General features: G+C 35.3%; 1 long non-coding RNA gene across 1 annotated transcript; it reads left to right on the top strand.

The window, feature by feature from the left end:
- Window positions 1-773: 773 nt before the first annotated feature.
- LOC145798883 (uncharacterized) lies at window positions 774-9,260 on the top strand. Its single transcript, XR_014340709.1, has 3 exons — window positions 774-2,224; window positions 8,294-8,346; window positions 9,111-9,260. It is a non-coding gene; the product is annotated as an uncharacterized LOC145798883 (long non-coding RNA).
- Window positions 9,261-12,503: the final 3,243 nt, after the last annotated feature.

The following is a 12,503-nucleotide window of genomic DNA, read 5'->3' as shown; positions in this document are numbered from 1 at the left end:
TCAGATGCCATGAGATTTATGAGAATTTTAACCTAAAGTTGAAAAAATAAAATAAAAAAAATTAATAGATTTGGTTAGAAGAAAAACGAAAAAAAAGTTAGGAGGTCTTAACTTTAATTCCAATAAAAAACTTACCAGGTTACCTTTAGCAAGAAAGAGGAGATTCAAGTCTGGAAGAAGATAACAATAGAGGACAAAAAGATGAAGGCAAATTCTCTCTTCAAAATGGGTCAGCAATTCGTATGAGAAAGTGGTGGGGTGGAGTGAGGTGGGTCTTGAAAATATGAGAGAGAAGAAAGTTGGAAGACCCATGTGGGAGTGTAAAGTCAGTTTTTTGAATGATGAAAGAGAAGGAAGAGGTAAGAGGGGAGAGAGAATTTTTAATAAAGGTAAACTTTCCGTTACTTTATAGTGGATTAATTGTTAATGTTCTTTGACAACACTGCAAGAAATTCAACTTTTAGTGGCGTTTAAAAAACGCCGCTAAAAGTGCCAAAAACGCCGCCAATTCTTTTTGTGACGCTTAGCACCAAACGCTGAGGACGCGGCTGTCGCTATAGATTTATGGCGTTTTAAAAACGTCGTGATATTAGTATAGGTGGCATTTTTAAAAAAGTCGCCAAATGTCCTCCTAAACACACGCTGACGTCACTGACGATATTTAGCGACGTTTTGGAAAAACGCCGTCATATCTTTTTAACAACATATGACCGTTAGTATGTAGGGTTTAAGAGGCATTTGTAGAAACACCGTCATATCTGTGAGAACCCGAATATAAAAATTAAGTAAATAATTAAATAATAATTTTACAAATCTCAAATATTTTATTATGAATCTTTAAATGCAAATTAAATATTATTGGAGGATCTTTTAATTAATTTTAAACCTAAAATAAATTTATGGTGAAAGTCATTGATTGAGAAGCAAGATTTATTATTAAAAAAAAATAGAGAAGAGGGTGTGACTTGAACTCTAGACCACAAAATTAATAAGTTAGACTCTTACCATTTGAATTGCATGTAACTTATATATGTATTTTGTATATTTATCTATCTATTTAACCTAAGTGTGCCCACAACTAGTATAAAATAAAATAAACACAAACCCTAACTCTTGTTATAATTGTTTTCCACAACACTAGCAGCCCTAGCAGCCGTGGGTTTATGAAGAAAAGAGAGGGGTTTTTCAATCATCAAGATTATTGTTGTAGCCAAGAAGGAGAGCTTTGGGTGTGTTGTGCTGTGTGGCTTCCTAGGTTTTCTTCTCTTCTTTCTTTGTTCTTTATCCTAATAATATTGTTATTTAATTCATTGATGGAGAGATTGTAGGTGTATGTATTTTGTGTATATATATATATGCTGTTAAGAAATCTAAGGAGTTAAATTCATGTATAAAGAATCGGTGTGAATCTTAGTCCAAAAATTCTGCACATAATCGCTAACTTTAAAAATCAAGAAACCATATCAAACGGATGAATTTTAATCTGAAATTTTTACAGTAGATCAATTACACATTGAATTGCATATTTGAATTTTTTCATAATTTTTGGGAGTCGAAATCCATATAAATTGAGGTATTCAAATCTGTCCAGGAAACCAGTCCGAAACAGTAAATTCGGGATTGTTGTTCTCTTTGGGTATAAATCCAAAAATTATCAAATTAGTGTCATTAGAACCGGTTATGAGTCTAGTTTCGTACGTTTTTGGCCTTGCATTGATTGCTCGTGTATATTAAGAGAACCGTTAATTTCTTTAAAGTGCTGCAGAAAACAACCTGTTTGGATATAATAAATTGTAGAAAAATTATTTTGATAAGCAAATCAAGTGAAACCAATTGGGTTTGAAACTTAGGATATATTAGATCATATCTGGAGGTTATTGGAATTTTTCGAATAGCGTGGAGTGGATTTTGTAATTTTCAAAGTTAGCGAATAGATTGGGAAAACTTGTTTAAAACACTGTTTCATCTCCAAGTCATTTTTAGTTAAGTTTCGATCGGAATCTATGTCTTGGGTGATTTTAGACCTTGAAGAATATGAACTTAGGTAACATTTAGGAGTAACAGTGAGTTGGGTTGAGCCGTGTTAGTGCGCTTTAGTTTGGGGTTACTTAGTTCGTATTCTTTAGTATTTTTAAATTTGTAGTGACGTGTAGTTTTTATACTTGGTTCAGGGCACTAGTTGGACTTTCATACTCTATTCGAGGATTATATTATTGCGTTTCAGGTGAGTAGTTTCATGCTACGTATTTTTATAAATGTTTCCCTACCCTAAATTGTTGGAAAATCAAATTGTTGTTTCAAGACTAAACTGCTTTGATAAATTATTATATTATCAATTGAATCAAATTATTTCTGAAACATGTGTGAACTTGGCATACTGTAAACTATTTGTTTTGGTCTCATGTTTATAATGATGAACCACCATGTTTTGCAAAACTGATGTGTATTGATTATTGGGACCATGTGTGTATTTAGTCCAGGGAAATTATTCCACTGTGTGTGGTGACTCTGGCCACTAGGGAACAGATCCGGGTTGGGCCGTGATGACTCTAGTGCTCAACGATTGTAAGGAACAGACCTTTAAAAACAACTAGGTGACCTTCAATCGGATCGTCTTTGAGAAAAGGCCCAGGTGCCACCCTGAGGATGACTCTTAGTTCGGTATTGGATCCAACGGGGCTTATAGCCTGAGAAATGTGTGGCAGATTATTTGTTTTTATTGGTACCCAGAAAATTATTGGTGTTCATGTTATAATCTGTTTTAAGTGAAAAATGTCGTTTATCATGTTCTTGCGAGACATGAGTATTTTAAGTGTTGAATTGCGGAACCTTCTTTTTGAAACAGATTGTATTTACCAAACTGTATGCCAATCTAGTTTCTGTGATATATATCTTATTTTGGAATTGAACCCTGTTTTCAAAACTGTATTTACTATCCATGTTGCTACTCACTGAGCTATCAGCTGACTTAGTTGTTACCATTTCCAGGTGTTAGAAGGACTTAGAGTGGACTCATGGCGTAGCGGGGACTCAATTGCATGGACCTCTAGGGCATTCCTTTAGTTTAGAGTGTTATGTCAAATTTGTGCATATTTATATTTATTCTTATCGAAGTTCATTTAGGATTATTTTTTTATATGTGGGTTGTTTATATCCCATAAGTTTGGATGGTTTGTGATTACGGTTGATTTTGCCGTTTATACTTGTGACATGTCTGGATTGAGTTTTGGTTATTTTTTATTGGACTATTGTTCAGTTGTTCAATATGATTGGATTTGTGTTTAGGCTTACGTGTGCCTTGGGCTAAGTCCTTGTGGGCCACGGCCGGTCATGCCCGGATTTGGGGTGTGACAATTGTGGTATCAGAGCTGTAGATTTATCGAGTTACATATCTTGCATTTCATCATTTAGACGAGGTCCCAGTCCTTATAGTCCTTAGTAGTGTTTGGTTAAGTTAGTTTTGTTTAAACTTGTGTTGAATCTTTCTTGATTTCAGTTTGAGGTTAAGCGTTGGTACCTAGATATTTACACGGATTTTTGATTTTTTGTGAGCCTTTGATGTTTGTATTACCGTGTGTAATCCATTAGGAGAAACAGTAGTGTTGAGAGATGTCTGTAGATCTTGTCAGATAAAGATGGATGGTAGGATTTTTCTAGTGGATTTGATTTCTTTAGAGATGAAGGATTTTGATGTGATTTTGGAGATGGATTTGTTGACGAAGCATCATGCTTCTATTGATTGTTTTAGAATGGGAGTAGTTTTTGCTATGCTGGGACAACTTGAGTTTTTCTTCTAGGGGGATAGGAAAGGGTTTTCTATCTGTTTTACTTCTTCCTTTTAGGCTAATCGAATGTTAAGTAAAGGGTGTAATGATTATTTAGCTTGTGTGGTGAGTATTGAACTGTCAGAATAGAAGTTAGAGGAGTTGCCTGTAGTGAGTGATTGTGTTGATGTTTTTCCAAAGGATCTACCTGGACTTCCTCTAGATCGCGAGGTAGAATTTTTCATTAACTTGGTCCCAACACAACACTTATTTCTAAAGTCCCCTATATAATGGCACCATTGGAGTTGAGGGAGTTTCAAACTTAGTTATAGAAGTTGTTAGAGAAATGTTTTATTAAGCCTAGTATTTCAACTTGGGGAGCACATGTGTTGTTTGTGAAGAAGAATGATGGGTCTATGAGGTTGTGTATTGATTGTTGAGAACCGAACAAAGTCACAGTGAAGAATATGCATCCTTTGCCACGTATTGTTGACCTATTTGACCAATTGTAGGGAGTTCAAGTATTCTCTAAGATTGACTTGAGGTTAGGCTATCACCAGTTGAAAGTAAAGGATGAGGATGTTCCTAAGACTGCTTTTAGAACCCGTTATAAGCATTATGAGTTCTTGGTGATACCTTTTGGTCTCACAAATGCACCAGCCACATTCATGGATTGAATGAACTGAGTATTTAAACCCCAACTAGATAAAATTTGTGGTAGTGTTTATTGATGATATCCTAATTTATTCGAGGAGTAAAGAGGAGCATGAGCAGTATTTGAGGGTAGTATTTTAGATCCTTAGGAAGAAGAGACTGTATGCAAAATTTAAGAAGTGTGAATTCTGGTTGAGCAGTGTATCCTTTTTGAGCTATGTCATGAGTAAAGATGGGGTATCTATGGATAGCACGAAGGTGATAGCAATTATTGATTGGCCGCGACCTATTTCTGTGACAGAGGTACATAGCTTTCTAGGGCTTGCTGGATATTATAGACAGTTTGTGGAAGGATTCTGCTGTATTGCTTTGCCATTTATAAACCTCACTAGGAAAGAGGTAAAGTTTGAGTGGAATGATGATTGTGAGTGTAGCTTCTAAGAGTTTAAACAAAGGTTGATATTAGCTCCAATCCTTGCCTTATCTACTGATGGTGGTGGTTTTGTGATTTATAGTGATGCTTCACGACAAGGTTTAGGATGTGTGCCCAGGCAGCATAAGAAGGAGATTACTTATACGTCACAACAGTTGAAAGTTCATGAGAGAAATTATCCTACGCACGACTTGGAGTTAGCAACAATGATTTTCGCTCTTAAGATCTAGCGACATTATTTGTATGGAGAGTCATGTGAGATTTACACTGATCATAAGAGTTTGAAGTATATTTTCACACAGAAGGAACTAAATTTGAGGCAAAGAAGATGGCTTGAGTTATTAAAAGATTTCGATGTAAATGTTTTGTATCATCCAGGGAAGGAAATGTAGTGGTGGATGCCTTGTGTAAGAAGGTCGCAATTGGAGATACAGCTGCTTTGTGTATTAAGAGTTGTTTTGTGGAAGACATGAGACGTTTGAGGCTTGAGGTTGTTACGCTTGGTGATAGGGCTTATTTTAGTCAATTGACAGTTCAGCCAACCTTTAGAGAACGGATTCATTTAGCACAGGAGATTGACCACCAGTGTGAGCGTATTAAAGGAGAGATGGCAGAGGGTAAGAATGTAGACTTTGTGGTTAGTGATGACGGGTTGCTTAGATTCCGTAGCCGAATTTGTGTTTCTGTTGGTTGTGATTTGAGGAAGGAGATTATGGCAGAGGCACATAGTTCTAGTTATAGTTATAGCATTCATCTTGGAAGTACTAAGATATATCGGGATCTTTATAAACATTTTTGGTGGAATGGTATAAAGGGAGATATTGCAGAATTTGTGGCTCAGTGTTTGGTGTGTTAACAAGTTAAAGTAAAATATTAGAAACCTGCGGGGAAACTACAACCCTTACCTATACCAGAGTGGAAGTGGGATCATGATACCATGGACTTTGTGTGTGGTTTACCTTGTACTAGTAGTAATCACGATGCAGTTTGGGTTGTTGTTGATAGATTAACCAAGTCAGCACATTTTATTGCAGTTCGGATGAACTATTCTCTAGCTCGATTTGCACAGTTTTATGTGAAGGAGATTGTTAGATTGCATGGTGCACCTGTGTCAATAGTGTCAGATCGGGACCCTCGTTTTGTGTCTAAGTTTTGGGGTGCATTACAGTCAGTTATGGGTACTTGGTTAAATTTTAGTTCAGCTTATCACCCTTAGACAGATGGGGTATTGGAGAGGACTATTCAAATCCTTGAGGATATGTTGAGGGCTTATGCTTTGGAGTGGAGAGGTAATTGAGATGATTATTTGCCGCTCATGGAGTTTGCGTATAATAATAGTTATCATTCTAGTTTGGGAGTAACGCCTTAAGAGGCTTTGTATGTGAGGAAGTGTAGGTCTCATTTATGCTGGTATGAGGTTGGTAAGAGGCGAATGTTGGGACTTGATTTGGTGGAGGATGCTACACAGAAAATTATCACCATTAGAGAGAGATTATTGACTGCTCAGAGTAAACAAAAAAAAGTTATGTTGATCATCGTAGGAGAGATTTAGAGTTTCATGTGGGGGATATGGTATTCTTGAAAGTATCACCATGGAAAGGAGTCATCAGGTTTGGAAAGGAAGGAAAGTTGAGTTCTAGATACATTGGACCATTTGAGGTATTAGAGAAGGTTAGTGAGGTTGTGTACCGTGTTGTTTTACCCCCTAGGTTGGCAGGAGTGCATAATGTGTTTCACGTGTCTATGCTGAGGAAATATGTGCACAGTCCGTCGCATGTGATAGATTATGAGCCGCTTCAGATTAGAAAGGATTTTTTCGTATGAGGAGATACCTGTTCAGATTTTGGATTCGAAAGAGAAAATGTTGCGTACAAAGGTCATTAAATTGGTTAAGGTACTGTGGCGTAATCATCTAGTTGAAGAGGCGACTTGGGAATGCGATGACGAGATGCGCGAGAAGTACCCACATCTATTCTCATGATTTACTCAGGTTAGTTTCGAGGACGAAACTTTTTTTTAGTGGGGGAGAATGTGAGAACCCAAATATAAAAATTAAGTAAATAATTAAATAATAATTTTACAAATCTCAAATATTTTATTATGAATCTTTAAATGCAAATTAAATATTATTGGAGGATCTTTTAATTAATTTTAAACCTAAAATAAATTTATGGTGAAAGTCATTGATTGAGAAGCAAGATTTATTATTAAAAAAAAATAGAGAAGAGGGTGTGACTTGAACTCTAGACCACAAAATTAATAAGTTAGACTCTTACCATTTGAATTGCATGTAACTTATATATGTATTTTGTATATTTATCTATCTATTTAACCTAAGTGTGCCCACAACTAGTATAAAATAAAATAAACACAAACCCTAACTCTTGTTATAATTGTTTTCCACAACACTAGCAGCCCTAGCAGCCGTGGGTTTATGAAGAAAAGAGAGGGGTTTTTCAATCATCAAGATTATTGTTGTAGCCAAGAAGGAGAGCTTTGGGTGTGTTGTGCTGTGTGGCTTCCTAGGTTTTCTTCTCTTCTTTCTTTGTTCTTTATCCTAATAATATTGTTATTTAATTCATTGATGGAGAGATTGTAGGTGTATGTATTTTGTGTATATATATATATGCTGTTAAGAAATCTAAGGAGTTAAATTCATGTATAAAGAATCGGTGTGAATCTTAGTCCAAAAATTCTGCACATAATCGCTAACTTTAAAAATCAAGAAACCATATCAAACGGATGAATTTTAATCTGAAATTTTTACAGTAGATCAATTACACATTGAATTGCATATTTGAATTTTTTCATAATTTTTGGGAGTCGAAATCCATATAAATTGAGGTATTCAAATCTGTCCAGGAAACCAGTCCGAAACAGTAAATTCGGGATTGTTGTTCTCTTTGGGTATAAATCCAAAAATTATCAAATTAGTGTCATTAGAACCGGTTATGAGTCTAGTTTCGTACGTTTTTGGCCTTGCATTGATTGCTCGTGTATATTAAGAGAACCGTTAATTTCTTTAAAGTGCTGCAGAAAACAACCTGTTTGGATATAATAAATTGTAGAAAAATTATTTTGATAAGCAAATCAAGTGAAACCAATTGGGTTTGAAACTTAGGATATATTAGATCATATCTGGAGGTTATTGGAATTTTTCGAATAGCGTGGAGTGGATTTTGTAATTTTCAAAGTTAGCGAATAGATTGGGAAAACTTGTTTAAAACACTGTTTCATCTCCAAGTCATTTTTAGTTAAGTTTCGATCGGAATCTATGTCTTGGGTGATTTTAGACCTTGAAGAATATGAACTTAGGTAACATTTAGGAGTAATGGTGAGTTGGGTTGAGCCGTGTTAGTGCGCTTTAGTTTGGGGTTACTTAGTTCGTATTCTTTAGTATTTTTAAATTTGTAGTGACGTGTAGTTTTTATACTTGGTTCAGGGCACTAGTTGGACTTTCATACTCTATTCGAGGATTATATTATTGCGTTTCAGGTGAGTAGTTTCATGCTACGTATTTTTATAAATGTTTCCCTACCCTAAATTGTTGGAAAATCAAATTGTTGTTTCAAGACTAAACTGCTTTGATAAATTATTATATTATCAATTGAATCAAATTATTTCTGAAACATGTGTGAACTTGGCATACTGTAAACTATTTGTTTTGGTCTCATGTTTATAATGATGAACCACCATGTTTTGCAAAACTGATGTGTATTGATTATTGGGACCATGTGTGTATTTAGTCCAGGGAAATTATTCCACTGTGTGTGGTGACTCTGGCCACTAGGGAACAGATCCGGGTTGGGCCGTGATGACTCTAGTGCTCAACAATTGTAAGGAACAGACCTTTAAAAACAACTAGGTGACCTTCAATCAGATCGTCTTTGAGAAAAGGCCCAGGTGCCACCCTGAGGATGACTCTTAGTTCGGTATTGGATCCAACGGGGCTTATAGCCTGAGAAATGTGTGGCAGATTATTTGTTTTTATTGGTACCCAGAAAATTATTGGTGTTCATGTTATAATCTGTTTTAAGTGAAAAATGTCGTTTATCATGTTCTTGCGAGACATGAGTATTTTAAGTGTTGAATTGCGGAACCTTCTTTTTGAAACAGATTGTATTTACCAAACTGTATGCCAATCTAGTTTCTGTGATATATATCTTATTTTGGAATTGAACCCTGTTTTCAAAACTGTATTTACTATCCATGTTGCTACTCACTGAGCTATCAGCTGACTTAGTTGTTACCATTTCCAGGTGTTAGAAGGACTTAGAGTGGACTCATGGCGTAGCGGGGACTCAATTGCATGGACCTCTAGGGCATTCCTTTAGTTTAGAGTGTTATGTCAAATTTGTGCATATTTATATTTATTCTTATCGAAGTTCATTTAGGATTATTTTTTTATATGTGGGTTGATTATATCCCATAAGTTTGGATGGTTTGTGATTACGGTTGATTTTGCCGTTTATACTTGTGACATGTCTGGATTGAGTTTTGGTTATTTTTTATTGGACTATTGTTCAGTTGTTCAATATGATTGGATTTGTGTTTAGGCTTACGTGTGCCTTGGGCTAAGTCCCTGTGGGCCACGGCCGGTCATGCCCGGATTTGGGGTGTGACAATATCCGTTTTTTCTTTTTTTTTTTTGAAATTGTGCTAATTTTATTTGATTGAACTTAAAAAATACCTGTAATAGCACTAATATAAAATAATAACTCTTATTCAAATAGTTGTAATAAAGCATTAATTCGCTTTCTCATTCAATTAATATACAATCACCATTACCCACAAAATTAACATATCCAAAATCCAAAAATCATGTTTTAGCATTAACCACAAACTAACATATATCTAAAAATCATGTCTTAACATTAACCATAAACTAACATATATCCAAAAATCATGTCTTAGCATTAAAGTTGTAGTCTTCACTGGTCTACATGCCTGCATCAGAACACAAACTGCAATCAGATTCACCAAAATAAACACAAATTGAAGAATTTGTACCCAATACTTATAAACAGTACTTAAAACTTGAAGAAGCACTAACAAGAAGATTTTATCACATACCAAGAAGCACTAAATACATATAAAGAAAAAAATAAAAATAAAAACGCTATTGATTTGTATCTCTCCCAAATAAATAAATAAGTTGATTTGTAGCATGTTGTACCAATGTATGTCAAATTAGGCAAGACTTCTGAAGGGTCTTTAACATATTTTTTCTTTTAGAATGTGTATAACCTTATCAAATTGAGATTTGCCATCACATACAAATTCAAATTCGAATCCAACCAAAAATCTGGGCCAATGTTGAACGGGTCTATGATGAACAAATCTAGACCTTTAATTGACAATAAAAAAAAATAATTGATGGCGCCATCTAATGCTCTCCAATTTGGCAAACAACCATTCTTTCTAAAAAAATTGCAAAAATTGCCAACAATTTCTTCAACGTATGATCAATTCACACAATAGAGAGTATTCATGAACTCAAATCCAGGCAACAGGCTACAAAACCCATAAAAAAAAGGAAAGAGAATACAAGATCATTGAAGCTTGAAATACCCATTTAAACAAGTGTACAAGCCCAATTCAATAAAAGATGCAAATCCAACTAAATTCCTATACTTTCATTAAAAAGAAATAAATTATAGAAAGTAAAAATTATACAAATAACGTAAAAGGAAAAGAAAAAGATGCCTAAAGCTACTATGAGCAAAAATGAACAAACATGCATAAAGAAAACAAATTGGAACAAGGGATGCAAACATGCCTAAAGCTACTATGAGCGAATTGGAACAAGGGATGCAACACTGGGCAGAAAAGAAAGTCTAAAATTTTTCCATAGAAGTTTTATAAAGTACAGGTCAGGTACAGAGAATCAAGCCTTCCAAAGATAACTTCCTACACAATTCCTACTAATTTCATACTCATATCTAATCCAAATGTTGCTTAAAGAAAACAATCCAACTAATTTGATCTCAAGCTGAAAAACATGTCCAAATCAGGACTTTTTCTTCTTTTTTCATAATCGGGTATTTGGACGGACTAGTTTACACACACCTCGACTAATCAAGTTAAAAAACATGTCAAATCAGGACTTACCTGAAACTTCAACATAAAGCTCAGCAAGAGAGCTGAAATACCAAAGAAACTGCCCAGTGACACAATTTTCTGATTTTCCAACACTGAATTCTAGCACTAAGCTACCTACCAACTGCTAGGCCACAACTTTGTACTACTGCCTTTTCTTTCCCTCACAGTTCATTCAACTTCCCATGGTTGTGCATGTTAAACTACTTAAAAGGCATGTTTCAGATGTTAGAAAAAATAAAAATAAAAACGCTATTGAGAAATTGCAAACCATGCTGCTTGTAGACCAGATCAAGTGTGAACTCTTATCACAACAATTATCAAGTACATATCCCACCACACAAGAAAATCATGAGAGTCAATGATTTTCTTTCATGATTAGCTAAAATACTAATACATTTAATGGTAACCTACAGAAATCAAATAAATTTCAAATACTCATAGACTAACCAGCAAAGAGACATAAACACAATGTAACAATGAGATGATGTAATAAATGTCTGTTACCTCCGTTTTCTATTATCATCTAGAGGCACTGAACTGCTCATTTCCTTTCCAACACGCTTGTCAGGCAGGGTTTGCTTATGTTCACTATCAGATGTGTCCTCGTTCCTAGAATCTTTGTTAATCAAGGCATACAACCTCTCTCCCAAGGAAGCCCTATTCGCATTGGTGGTAGACTTTCCAACTTTTGTTGCAGCAGTGTTGTTCAAAGGCCTTCTGGATGTATCTGCCACTTTTTGTTTCTTTGAAGTATCAAGACCAGTCGATAATCTCACCTTTTTTTCAAAAGAATTGCCCTCTTCGATTTTTGAAGACAAATCAACCCCTTTCTGCACTTTCTCAAGAGTTCTCTTTCTGGGAGCATCTTGTGAGGCCAGACTTCTCTCCTTTTGCAGAACTTTAACTTTGCTTGACAGTTGTTGTGATGCTTGTTTTTTCTTTTGTTGTCCATCATCTAGGAACTTTATGTGGTTTCTATCCGGAGTACAAAATTCATCATCAATCAGATGTTCTCTGGAAAAAAGGGAAAAGGTCGGTGAATATTTTGCAAGCTACTATGAAGAAGATCAAGAAGAGCGCTAGAAACAAATGGTGGAGAAGATCAAGAAGAGCTTCTAGAAACAAAAGAGCACTTACAAGCAATATATCAAAATACGGTTTGGAATAAAACCTTCCCAAGCCCTTTGTACGATGCCCTGAACCTCATCATCTTCAAAAGCAATCTTCCTGATCAAAGTAAAGCAAGCATCAACAGCTACAAAATAGTAGCTAAATTTATACAAGAAGATTTCATGATGACGTTCAAAAATAAAATAAAAAAATGGACATAGTTAAGCAGTACGTAGGCAAGCATTTTTTGTGGAATGACTTGGGACAGCGCCTGCATGCAGCAAATTGCAAATCAGGATCCATCTTATTTTCACCCAGTTTGCAGACAGAGCATTTATGAATAGGACATGTGAAAGATTCCTCAGCATCAATCTTCTTCTGAAGCTCTTCTGCCTCAGCAGCACTCCCATGATGGAGTAGTTTTGCAACACAATGTGGAT

Source organism: Camellia sinensis, chromosome 1 (genome assembly GCF_055761805.1).
Source record: "Camellia sinensis isolate YWXY chromosome 1, ASM5576180v1, whole genome shotgun sequence".
NCBI lineage: Eukaryota > Viridiplantae > Streptophyta > Magnoliopsida > Ericales > Theaceae > Camellia > Camellia sinensis.
The sequence above is the reverse complement of the archived record's forward strand: the minus strand, read 5'-3'. Positions and strand labels throughout refer to the sequence as shown.